Source organism: Caretta caretta, chromosome 20 (genome assembly GCF_965140235.1).
Source record: "Caretta caretta isolate rCarCar2 chromosome 20, rCarCar1.hap1, whole genome shotgun sequence".
Classification (NCBI taxonomy): Eukaryota; Metazoa; Chordata; order Testudines; family Cheloniidae; genus Caretta; species Caretta caretta.
The window spans coordinates 12,612,908-12,624,872 of NC_134225.1; the positions used below are offsets into that span (position 1 = coordinate 12,612,908).

Consider the following 11,965-nt stretch of genomic DNA (forward strand, 5'->3'; position numbering starts at 1 on the left):
CTACAGTGGACGAGGTTTATAAGAGAAACTCTTTCATTTCTTCTCTCCAGGCACTATGAAATGAACAGGTTCAGTCTGCTCCAGTTCTCTCATCTGCAATCAGGAGGCTAAAATGGATGAGGGATGGTCTTGTGATTACAACACGGCCATGGGAGGGAGCTAGGAAATGTGGGTTCTGTTCCCAGCTCGCCACCAAAATTCGGATGTGACCTTGGGGAAATCACTTGATCTTTCTCTCTCAGCTTCCCCACTTGTGAAATGAAGGAGTAATTCATGCCAACCTCACAGAGGTGCTATGAGGTGGAATTCATACATGTTTGTAGAGCATTCTGAGATGCTCAGACTGAAAGCACTATGGCAATGCAAATTATTATCAGCTGTATTCAACATTGGTGGGCATGTTGGAAATGGAGAGGTGAAGAACATCAGCAGGACTCTCTGCAAAGCCTGGGATAATTAACGCTATTCTGTTTCTTTCCCTAGTGCAACTCCCTACACCCCAGGGGCTGCTGGCGCGACTCCTGGTGAGTAGACCATGAGAATAGGTTTTCTGTGGAATGGGACAGTTAACTCTACAAATTGGTTTTGTAGCTAGATGCTTGACTTAGGCTGAGGAATGTGTATGACTGGGTCTCTCTCTCTCTCCGGCCTCTCCTGAGACACACTGTCCTGCATCCTCCTACTAGCTAGAATGCTTTCTTCTTCAGGAAGGCACTGCAGTAGAAGCAACAACTCTCTTGGATTGTCTCCACAATGAGAGTCTCTGAACTATTCCCTCCCTCAGGAACAAACTGGTATTGTGCTGACAAAACTTAGCCTGTTCTTTCTCTCTCATTGACAGGTAGTAGCCTCATCCCCTTATGAAAGAGAAGGACACGGATGTGCTGCCTTGCAGTTACTAAAGGCCCTGCACCAAACTGTCCATGCAGCAGTGGGTGAGATGTGGGTAGTAAAGATCCCATCTCTGCTGCAGTACATTGAAGGTAAAGTGTTAGTTAGGAGGAGTGTGGTCCATGGAGAATAGAAGGGAAGCCAGAAAATGCAGCTTCGTATTGACGTGTGTTGTGCCATTCCTGTTGCAGTACGTGGGAACAGTGGGGAATTGAAATGGGGCTTCTAGGCCCACACTTTTCCTTCCTCTGGATAACTGTGAACCACTGAGGCCAATTCAAACAGGGCAGAATCAGGCCAGGAAGGTTTCAGCTGAATGGAAATGTCACAGCACTTTCCCCCACACCTTTGCTAGGTTATTTTTTGGGAAGGTCAATACGCATGAAGCTGGAGGTTAGTGAAAGATTTTGGGGTTACATAGAGAGTCTGATTTTGCAAACGGACTTTTTCTGAAAATTAAACCCCACGTTTACTTTCAAGGGGGATTCGATTAAAAAACCCATAAGAAACCTGCGCCATAAAAGCTAGGTTGGCCAAGTGGGTGCCCTAGGGAGAATCTAGGTATTGTGGGCCTAATAAGGTCTTTCACCAATTTTACAGTGGTATGACTCTATTGACCTCCATGGAAAAAACCCTTCAGTCAGCGCAGGCTGCGTCTACACGATGGCGTTATGCCAGCAGAGCTCCAGTGACGTAGCTGCGCCTGTCTAGTCTCTGGGGAGCAGGACAGACCCTAAGTGCAGCACAAGCCCGCTATGTTTCTCATGAACGTCGAACCCCCCAATGGACAAGCGGGTTTGATATTCCAAAAAAGATTTTAAAAAATGAGCTGTATCTTCCCTCCTTGCTGCGGCTGTACAGAGTCCCCAGCACTACACTGTGCCGACATTAAAGAAGGCTAGGTTAGAGCTGGACACTCAGAAACAGGGCCAGATTCTCAGCTGATGTAAATCAGTATAATTCCATTGACTTCAGTGAAGCTACACCGATTTACATCCAGTTCGGATCAAGTCTAGAATCTCTGATTCTGCAGGAAAAGTTTGTATTCCTACTAAACCCAGTCTTCTGATGTGCTGAAGAGTTTTGTGAGGTGCTCAGCACCCTCAGCTCCCATTCAAGTCAAGCGGAATTGGGAGTGCTCAGCATCTCACTCCTGGTGGGTTGACGGACCCTGAATAAAAATGCCAGCAGGGTACGTAACATCTGACGAAGTGAGCTGTAGCTCACGAAAGCTTACGCTCCAATAAATTTCTTAGTCTCTAAGGTGCCACAAGTCCTCCTTTTCTTTTTGCGGATACAGGCTGAGACGGCTGCTACTCTGAAACAGGACATTTTCTGTTGGTCCAACAAAGAACGTTGGCGCAGGTCCCTGTGACGGCGCAACGACTCACCCCTGCAGCGCCTCCTGCTGGCCATCTGGGAATTAGCTCTTTCCAGCACAGAGCACCCTCTGCAGGCCCGTGTCCCTCTCAGACCCCGGTGCCCTTTTTACCCAGGGTGCTGCGCCCTGGCAGTACCCCCTCAGTCTCTATGGGTCTCCCTTCTCTGGGGAACGCCCAACCCTCTAATCCCCACCTTGCCTCAGTCTGGGCCCCTGCACCTTGGGGCAGATTACAGTGTAAGAGCCAGTCACCACAGGCAAGGGGGTTTGGGTCTGCTGCCTTTCCCTGCAACCCAGTACCCCTATGGGCCTTGGACCAGGCCCGATAGCCTGGGGAGTTGCCAGCCTAGAGCTTCCCTGCTCCTCTGGCCTTTCCCCAGCCCAGCCCAGCCTCATTCCCAGTACCCTTTCTGCAGGCAGGCCCTACTCCCTTCAAAACTAGAGAGAAAGACCTTCTCCTAGTGGCCCACGGCCCTCTTATAAGGGCCAGCTGGGCCCTGATTACCCTGGCTACAGCTGTAGCTGCTTTCCCTGTCAGCCCAGCTCTTGTTAATCCCTTTCATAGATTCATAGATATCAAGGTCAGAAGGGACCATTATAATCATCTAGTCTGACCTCCTGCACAATGCAGGCCACAGAATCTCACCCACCCACTCCTGCGAAAAACCTCTCACCTCTTTCCCTCCTACAGCCCTCGCCCAGGGCTGTTTTAAGCCCCTCAGGACAGGAGCGGGGTGACTCTCCCAGAACCCAATAGGTACAGTTCCATTTCGCCTTGAAAGCCCAGGTATGTTCCAGCTTGGCAGACCAGGAGTTTTAGAAGGACTGATTGCAAAGGAGATACCTGGGATGACTCTTCTTGCTAATCTAGGTGACATTATTGTTTTGCCTCCTGCTTTATAGGAAACACAGAGAATTCCCTGGACCATGCACGGTGGGAGCACATGCTGCTTCAGGTAGAGGATGGCTTTCAGATGTATTGTCACAGTCCTCTCTTCCCCCTCCAAATATATCAGCTGGGGAAAAAATTAATGATAAATTATTCATTATAAGCAGAGCTGGTCAAACCATTTCATTTGCAACTTTTGTTCAATTAAAAATGGCCTTTTTATTTTCATGGGACATTTTCAAATTTTTCAGGGTTCTGTTTTTTTTTTTTTTAAACACACACACAAAAAAACCCCAAAACAAAATAACCCCAACCCAAATAGAAAATGTTTAGTTTTTTGAAACTGCAGCTGATTTTTTTTTCCAGTTGCTTTGCTATTTGTCTCCTTCCCCCTTCCCCCCTCTGCCCCCCTCCGCTTTTCAATCACAAAGTGGAAGAGGGGGAAAAAAGCACGGGGATGAGGGATAAAGGCAAGGAAATGGGGAAAACAAAGAATTGAATAATGGTCATTTTTGATTTTGAAAAGCAAAATATTTTTGTATTTTCACTTTTCATTTGTATGTTGAAAAATCAAGAAAACAAAAAAATCCCACTTGTTTTGTGAAATGGCCTTCCTATTGTTCAACCAGCTCTAGTTATAAATCCCTCTGTATTACCCCTGGGAACAACACAAAACTTAACCAGAAACCCAGCCTGCTAATGGTGCTAATGCATCACTGGGGGACGTCTAAAGGATTTTTTTTTTCTATTTGCCACTCAAAAGAAAACTTGCTCTGAGAAACCCAAAGAGGAAAAGAGACAAGACAAGGTTTGGTGTCTGTATCTCATGGAGAAGCCTTTGTGGTCAGAAAGAGCTCTTTACAGCCTCATGTAAATCCAGACAAGGAAGATTTTTATGGCGAGGGCTGAAAATGAAAGGAAAGGACCTCGTGACAAAGAAGCCCCAGAAGGTTTGGAGTTCCATTTGGGGTTGGATTACACTCTAGAATTTCCCATTCCAGATCCAGCCTCATTTGAAATTCTTTGGGCTCAAAAATCAACTAAGATTAGGTTCTCTTGTGAGGTTTCTGATATTTCCTGGCTGCTGTTCAAAAGTCGGGCCTGAAACAGCAAAGTGCTGAGAGTTCCTAACCTCTGGCTGACTTCAATGGGAGTTGAGGGTGTGACCCCGGGTCCTTTGGGTACCCACTGGCAGAGGCCACAGGAGTGCATAGGGTTCCCAGGATTCCCTGGATCTGATCTCTATATCATCAAAGGGTGTCATGTAAAGCCTTTCCTGGATGCCTGTGCCACACTGCATAATCCTCATAATCGTTGCACAGTGACTGGATGGATAATATCTAAGGCGTTATGGTTGTCTACTGAAATTGATGCTTTGAAGGGCTGTGTGTTGGGGCTGGTCACCAGAAGGTGATAAAGAAGTTTCTTTCAGGCAGAAGATGCTTAGCTGCTTGAATGGCTGTATGTAGACTGAGTAATTATTCACAGTGGATGCTAATCAATAGAGCAAAATTCTAATCAAGTGATTGCAAAGTCTCCAGAGGAGATTCGAGACAAGAAAAACAAACAAACAATAGGGGGTACCCTGTTTACAAGCGGACAATGGATGCTTGGAACTATATCTGGAGGTCCAGAGGTATCCTGCACCAGGTATCCTTCACCTATTGGACAAATTGCCAACTGGCTTATCTTATGAATGGAGGATCACATTTGGTCTGGGTGTTTCCTGCTGGGAGAGAGATTTGGGGGAGCTATCCCTTGTGAGACAGGGGACTGTTTGGTTCTTTAAGTTGAAGCTCTAGAAGTGTGTTAGGATTTTATTTTTATGTAACCATTTGTGTACATTAATTATTCTTGCTGCTTCTCAAATCTCTGATCTTGGTGAATTAAACTCTACTTCTTTTCACTGTCAATGTATTGAAGTGTGTGAAATGGAGCGGTGATGCTGAGGTGAAACTGGTAAGGTGGTGTGTAGCAAACCTCTGAATTCTGTGAGTGTCCAGTGGAACAGAGGCTGGACATTCTGGGGATGTCCAGAGGGCGAGCGGTTGGAGTGTACTGATTGCTTATCTGTGGAAGGACAGTGGATCCTGGACGGGGTGAGAAGGGTGTGCTTGTGTTTCCTGTAACTGGCAGAGTCAGGAGCTGATACTTGGCAGGTACAGAGAAGGCTTCCTCATGCTAAGGGCAGGTGGTAGTGAGGTCCCTCACAACCCTGGGTACCCTCAGGAGGTGTCATAAAGGGTCCATAGCACTTCAGAGAAGGTGCCTGGTCCTTCGTAGTCCAGGGCCCTTTGTTCAAAGTTGACTAGAGCCATCGTCCATCCACTGGAAAATCACTTCTCGATGGTCAGATGTCTTGGCTCCATCTCATTCTCCAATTCACTGTCCATCTGGGTTTGGGGACTGAGAGGAATCCTCAGGCAAAGGTTCAAGAACAAGAGGCAGAGGAAGTCTGGGTTGTCAATGTTTATAGTTCTCAATAGGGAAATAATCTTCCCAGGACACCTGAATATTGGAAAGTTTACAACAGAACAAGGAAGCAAAAACCAACCAACCAAACAAAACCCCACAACAACCCCCACATTCTTGCAATTAACCATCTGCTTTAACTCTGGTTTTACACGCAGTTCCTAAGAACATCTCTGGAGATGATAGACGACAGTGCCTGGAGCAGCCAGATATCCCTTGAGTTGAGCTGGCAGATGGCCGGCTATGCCAGCCCCTCCAAAGAGAAGGTTTGTTCTCTGTTAAGGTTTAGTTTCTAGTTACTTTCCCCTGAAATTCTGATTGGAGAGCTGCATAAGGCTTCTCTCAAGGTTTCATTATTTGATATTTTATTCTGCGTATAAAATTTGTTTGTACTTATTCCCTGCTCTCTTGCCCCCCTGCCCTTCCAATATTTGCTTGGACAGGCTGCTTGTCTGTACTGCATTGTTGGTTCTCTGGCTGGGCTAGACGATGGGATGTTTCTGCAGCATGGGTGCTTGGACTTGGCTGTCTTGTTCCTTCCTGAGTGTTGCTGAGCTGGGTCTGTACTGACAGGCACATTGTGTTCCTGATATCCCAGGGCTGGTCTCTTTCTTTCAGAGTTTCCTGTATAAGGCGCTAGGAACGTCCTTAGCAGCTTGTCAGGACCTGGTCCATGTTAAATCACAGATTCATACACTTCTGACGACAGCAGATTATATGGAAGCCCCTGAGAGACAGGTGAGGCCTCTGTCCCTCTCCCCATTTTACCAATTAATCCCTGAATGCTCCCTGTGGGGCTCAGCTCTGAGTTGGCCTGGGACAGATGCCATTTTGCTTCCTAGCCTCTTGATTGCTATTTCACTCAGCGCCCGCTCCCCATGTGTCTCAGGCCTGATTGGCACTTTACACCACTTTGGGTGAAAGGAATGGACTCGTGGGCTCTATCAGACACCTGGTTCGATCCTAACCTGTATTTCTCTTGGGTGACAGGGAGTCGTCTCCATCCTCGCAGTCTGTGCTGCGAGCCACTTGGACCTCACCTTGAAGGCACTTCAGGAGTTTGGGGCTGCAATGAGCCAGGTTAAGATTTCTGGGTTCGTCAGCCGCCTGAAGGTAAAGGAGCCAGGGGGTTCTCTCCTACTTCCTCTCCCCCTAAAGCAGGGGCAGCAGCCCCACGGTAGTGTCTGCTCCGGTCAGCTAGCATTGTCCCCCAGTGTATGCGTTCCACGTGATGCCTGCCGTTAAGCAGACAGGAGCACGATGTGGAGCTGGGGTTCTCTCAAATGATTTTTACCGTCTGATGTCTCATGGCTTGAGCGCCCCTCCCATGCACAATGTGTGGGAACTACATCAGTTGCTTGCATGGAAAAGCATTGAAGGTATTTTTAGCTGTTTTTTATTCCAGGTTAGTAGCTGGAAATGAGGAGGTGTTGCAAGCAGCACGTGGCTTACCAACCCGCTTTAGGTAGACCACCAGTGGTCTACGGATGACAATTAGGGAACCTCTGATTTAGAGCAGTGGTTCTCAACCTTTTCAGATTAGTGTCCCCCTTTCAGGAGTCTGATTTGTCTTGTGTCCCCCAAATTTCACCTCACTTAAAAACTACTTGCTTACAAAAACAGGCATAAAATTATAAAAGGGTCCTAGCACATTATTCCTGAAAAAAAGACTGCTTATTTTCCCATTTTTGCCCTAGAATTAGAAAATACATCAACTGGAATCTAAATATTGTACCTGCATTTCAGTGGGCAGTATATAGAGTAGTCTAAAAAAGCCATTGTATGAAATTTGAGTTAGTAACTTTGCAAGTGCTTTCTTTGTCGTCTGCTGTAAAACTAGGCAAATATCTAGATGAGTTGATATACCCCCTGGAAGACCCTTGCAGACCCTCAGGGGTACAGAAGTCCCCCTGGTTGAACACCACTGATCTAGAGGATACAGCAGGAGACTAGGCCTCTGGGCTCCCATTGCTGGCTCTGCCATTTACTCACTGTGCAGCCTTAGGCAAGACATTTAGCGCCTGATCTTGTACCCACCAGTGTCAATGACTAAGCTCCCGTGTACTCCACTGCTGTCGGTTCAGCCTTTTCGGCTCTCTGGGTCAGAGTTACCCAGTGGGAATGATGGCGACGGGGCGGCGAGTTCTATGGGCTCATGGTGCCCGGGCTCCAGCAGTATTCAAGGCTCGGGGGCCCGGCTCCACCAATGTTTGATTCATTCCAAGGCCAAATGAATCAGAAGAACTTGTCTCTAGTGATGTTTCCTATTGTCTAGGATTACCACCATGGGACAAGAGGCAAGACTCGCCGCACCCTGATGCTGACATACAGCAACGTGGCTGTCCATGCTCCAAAAGAGCAGCTTCTCTCCCGAGTAGAGGCAGACATCACAGGGAACGTCCTTCACCATTACAGAACCAGTTGTCAGGTAAGAGCTTTTGCGTGACAACTGTGAGGAGCATTACCCTGAAGTTATAGCATTGCCTCTGAGTTTATAGAGAGAGGGCTTGTATTTTCTAAAACTCTCCTTTGAGCAATAATTTGTCACATGTTTCAAATTTAAAACTGTAATGGATGGAGCGTGAGCTGTCACATGTTGTATCACTTTTGTTGCTCTTCTTTGTATTTTCTCTAGTTTTTCTATATTCTTCTGAAATTCTGTCGAGCACAGCTGCACAGTAATTCAGATGCAGTCACACTCGGGCTATTCAGAATAACACTCTAACTCCCCTACTATGTATGTGTATCTAGCTCTATCTTTTGCTAGCCAAGAGAGAATGGTGCTAATTTGTATTTAGTTTCTTTGCTGTCACTCTGTTTCTTGGACTCACTACTTCCCTTCCCTCTTCTCTGTCATCTTGTTTGTCTGTGTGCTCGTTATTTCTGTTCCCTAGGTGTCTGACTGCTGGTACTGACTCTCCTCTCAGTGCAACCTCGCCACGTCACTTTGCCATTCAATTCTGCCCTGTCTAAGTGAGAATCTCATTTAGCCTTTGTCAAAAAAGTTGATCACAGTTGAACCAAACAGATATCCTCCAGAAGTTCACAAATGCAAATATTCCATAGGATGGCCCCTGATCTTGACCTCTGCAAAACACCCCCTCTGGATACATTTCCTGCCTTTTGGAAGATTTAACAATCATGATTTCTCTCTGCTCCATATTCACCAGCCAGGCCATTTTGAGGATGTGTGTTATGTGGGACTATAGACATTGCTAATAGCTGTTTTGCATTTTGTTTTTCAGGTGCTGGGCATCGCTCTTACAAACAAGGTAAATTCTAAATAATCTGCCCTCAGCTCTTGCCTTTTCTATCCACAAGTTGCTTGTTTAAATTGCACAGAGCTTGATTTCCTTGCTACATCAAGCAGGAGTCCTGGCTGCTCTGGTGTAAGTGGCCCTGGATTTCTTTCATGAACCTGGGTTTTCTCTTCTTCTGAGGTGGATGCAGAGCCAGGGTCCTCTGCCTTCTGGGGTCTGTGGACACCTCTCTCCTCTCCTGTGGCTAGATTTAATTCCTGATCTTTATCTTCTGGACTCTGGTTCTTCTCTCCGTTTCTCATCCACATCCTCTTGTTTCTCCTTCTGGATTATGTAGGACATGCACCTAAAATTAACCCTCATCCAGAATGTCACGGAGATTAGCTGTGCCATTTTGGAGACCAGAGACTCCCAGGAGTTCGAATTCTCTTACAAACTGGAGCTCCTTGGCTACATGCTGGTGAGTGATGAGGAGCTTTGAGGACTGAAGTACAAAGGAGTTTGTTGTAATGTCATCAGACTGGGTTTCCAGGTAGATGTTGTTTTATCCATTGGCTGGGACTGTACCACTGCAGTCTCATGAGCTACCTGCACGGCACCCAGAATGCTGCTGGGTCCACTCTGAGCTTGGCAGGGATGCCGACCTATTGTGGGCTGTAAGTGGCAGGAATGGCTTGTGTCTGGGGAGTTATCTTTCTGTCCTCTGTATAGCCTGCAGATGGCCCTACGGTCCATTTCTGAGGCAGAGAGCCTGCCGAGCACGGTGTCTGTTTATTACAGGTCTGGCATATGGCCCTGTTTCAGGGTGTGAGAGGAAAGCCTCTCTGCCTTTCAAATCCATTTCCCATTTTTTTAATTTCCCTATTCGTGCATTTCAGGACTTCATTAAAAAGGAACCACTGGATTCCCTGGCATCTCCAGTTCGCTACAAGGCAATTCTTGCCATTAGACATCTGAGGTAGGCTATTTTCTGCCATATTTCCTGGCACTGTGACGTCGTCTTTGTTAGTTCATGAGTGCCAGGTTGGGAGCAGTTTGATGCCTGCCGGGTTTGGCTCACATGCTGCTCACCAGCAGAACTTTAGTTCTTGAGGGTTTGAATGTGTCCATTTGGAGGTTTGTGCTTGAAAGACACAAACTTGGAGATTGTGGGGCATGCAGTCCAATGCAGGAGTGTTCAGATGGGGAGGGAGGTGTCTGGCTTGCTGGCAGGGGGAAGGAAGCTTGTGGGTTTCTCTAAAAAGGGGACTTGAAGCTTTAGCTTTACTTTTCAATGAGCCAATACTTAATAGAGGTGCAAAGAGGTGCTCAGCTGCAAAGTGAAGGGTTGTTTGCATTTGGGGTTTTAGATTGAGACAATCTCCAGTCATTGGACCCATTTCTTTTACTTGGAGGTGGTACTGAGTCTAATGCATGACTTTTCTCTCTCTCTCTTTCTTCTGCCAGCAAACTCAAACCATCTTTGACCTTGAAGGAAAACCGTGAGCTCCTTCATCAGTGTTTCAAAAGTTTGTTTCCCCTCCCTCCCCTGGAGAAGATGATGAAAGAGGAAGGTGAGACAGGAAAGGATGCTCTGCCTATACAGGTACATGACAACAATTCTCCTCAGGCACCATCCACTGTATTTCTGCCCAGCAGGCACTGGGTGATGGCAGTCACACATGGCCTCCCTGGCAAGGTTATGGTTAGCTTTCCCCAGCCGTCCCCCCCCACACACAAATTATCTGTGCTGAGCCTCACTCCTTCTCTTCTGGTTTCAGTCACTGTACGTAGAGTCCTTAGAAGCCCTTGGCAAGCTAATGAAGACTTTGCTGGAGGAAGAACCAACCGCACACTGGTTCCAGGAAATGTTTCAAGTGAGTAGACCATTGAACCATGGTGAAGATTGTTTGTTTGTTTGTTGTGTTACTGCAGGGAAGAGTCAGAGATTTAGGGGGTCAAGCTTCAGTTGTGGAGGAATTTTCCACAATGGAGTGAATTGTCGGGGGAAAAAGCACCAAATTCTTCCTGGGATAAGCAGGCATGTGCCCTGCTGAAATCCACAGAAGCTATGCCATTTTATGCCAGGGCTGGATTGGGACCAACTTCTTACAATGTAGTTGACACTACTTGGACCGGCAAGAAAATCACCACTGCAGTAGCCAAATCCAAGAGAACCAGTTGAAACTGATCACTTCTTCAAAGAGGAATTCATTCATATTGAGTTAAGCCCTGTGTATGGAAACTCATCCAGAGGAGACTTCCTGTTCCTCAGACATGAACAGAATATCTTGAAGAGCTGAGGGGTGGGGAGTTTGATGCACCTTCAGTATAAAAATGAAGTTCTAAAAGGAGCTGGGCTTCGGGGGGGACTTCTCTGCTCTTCTTCAAATTAATAAAAAGAAACGCTCCTCTCTGTCATTTGGCCACTCAATGTGGGAGAAGTTGCCCAGGAAACAGAACACAGCAGCAGACATCAAACAGCATGCAATGTGGTAGACAGCTCCCATCAGACAGTCTACAGGAGACATCACGTACACAGGCCCAGGTTCATCTCTCACGTAACTCCTTTGTCTTCAATCACTCAGAGGTGAATCTGGTCCCTGGGACTTCCATTAGACATGTAATTCCTTCGCTCCATGGAGGTCGGGTGCTTTGGAGAGGGATTTTAGTGACAATTAAACCTGTTTAAGAGGAACTTTTGGGAGGGATTTTCTGGTACTAACTCTGTCCATTCCCCTGCTCTACCAACAGCTACTAGAGACATGGCTCCATTCAGAGAAGGAGTGGGAGAGAGAAAGGGCCTTGCAGGCCACCATCCAGCTGCTGACTGCCTATCAAGAGACAGTTCATAGCACAGTGAGTATAGCCTTCCTCTTCTTGAGCTGACTTCCCTGCTTCTATCCGATCTGACACTCAACGCAAATGCATGAAAAAAGCTTCCAGGGCAGCAGCTGGGATCTCAAAGTGACTAAGATCCCTCTGCTTCCATAAGAGAGAGGTTTACACAACAATGCTGTGACCACACTCCGGGCAGACTGCAAGAAGTAGAGGGCAGACGATCCCCCAAACTGATGGCTTATTCTAGAATTA

At 46.9% G+C, this 11,965-nt stretch overlaps 1 long non-coding RNA gene across 1 annotated transcript; it reads left to right on the plus strand.

Moving 5' to 3' along the window:
- The first annotated feature begins 9,234 nt into the window (after window positions 1-9,234).
- Window positions 9,235-10,449, plus strand: LOC142069639 (uncharacterized). The gene is made up of 3 exons (XR_012665573.1): window positions 9,235-9,353; window positions 9,772-9,851; window positions 10,340-10,449. It is a non-coding gene; the product is annotated as an uncharacterized LOC142069639 (long non-coding RNA).
- The last annotated feature ends 1,516 nt before the right edge of the window (window positions 10,450-11,965 follow it).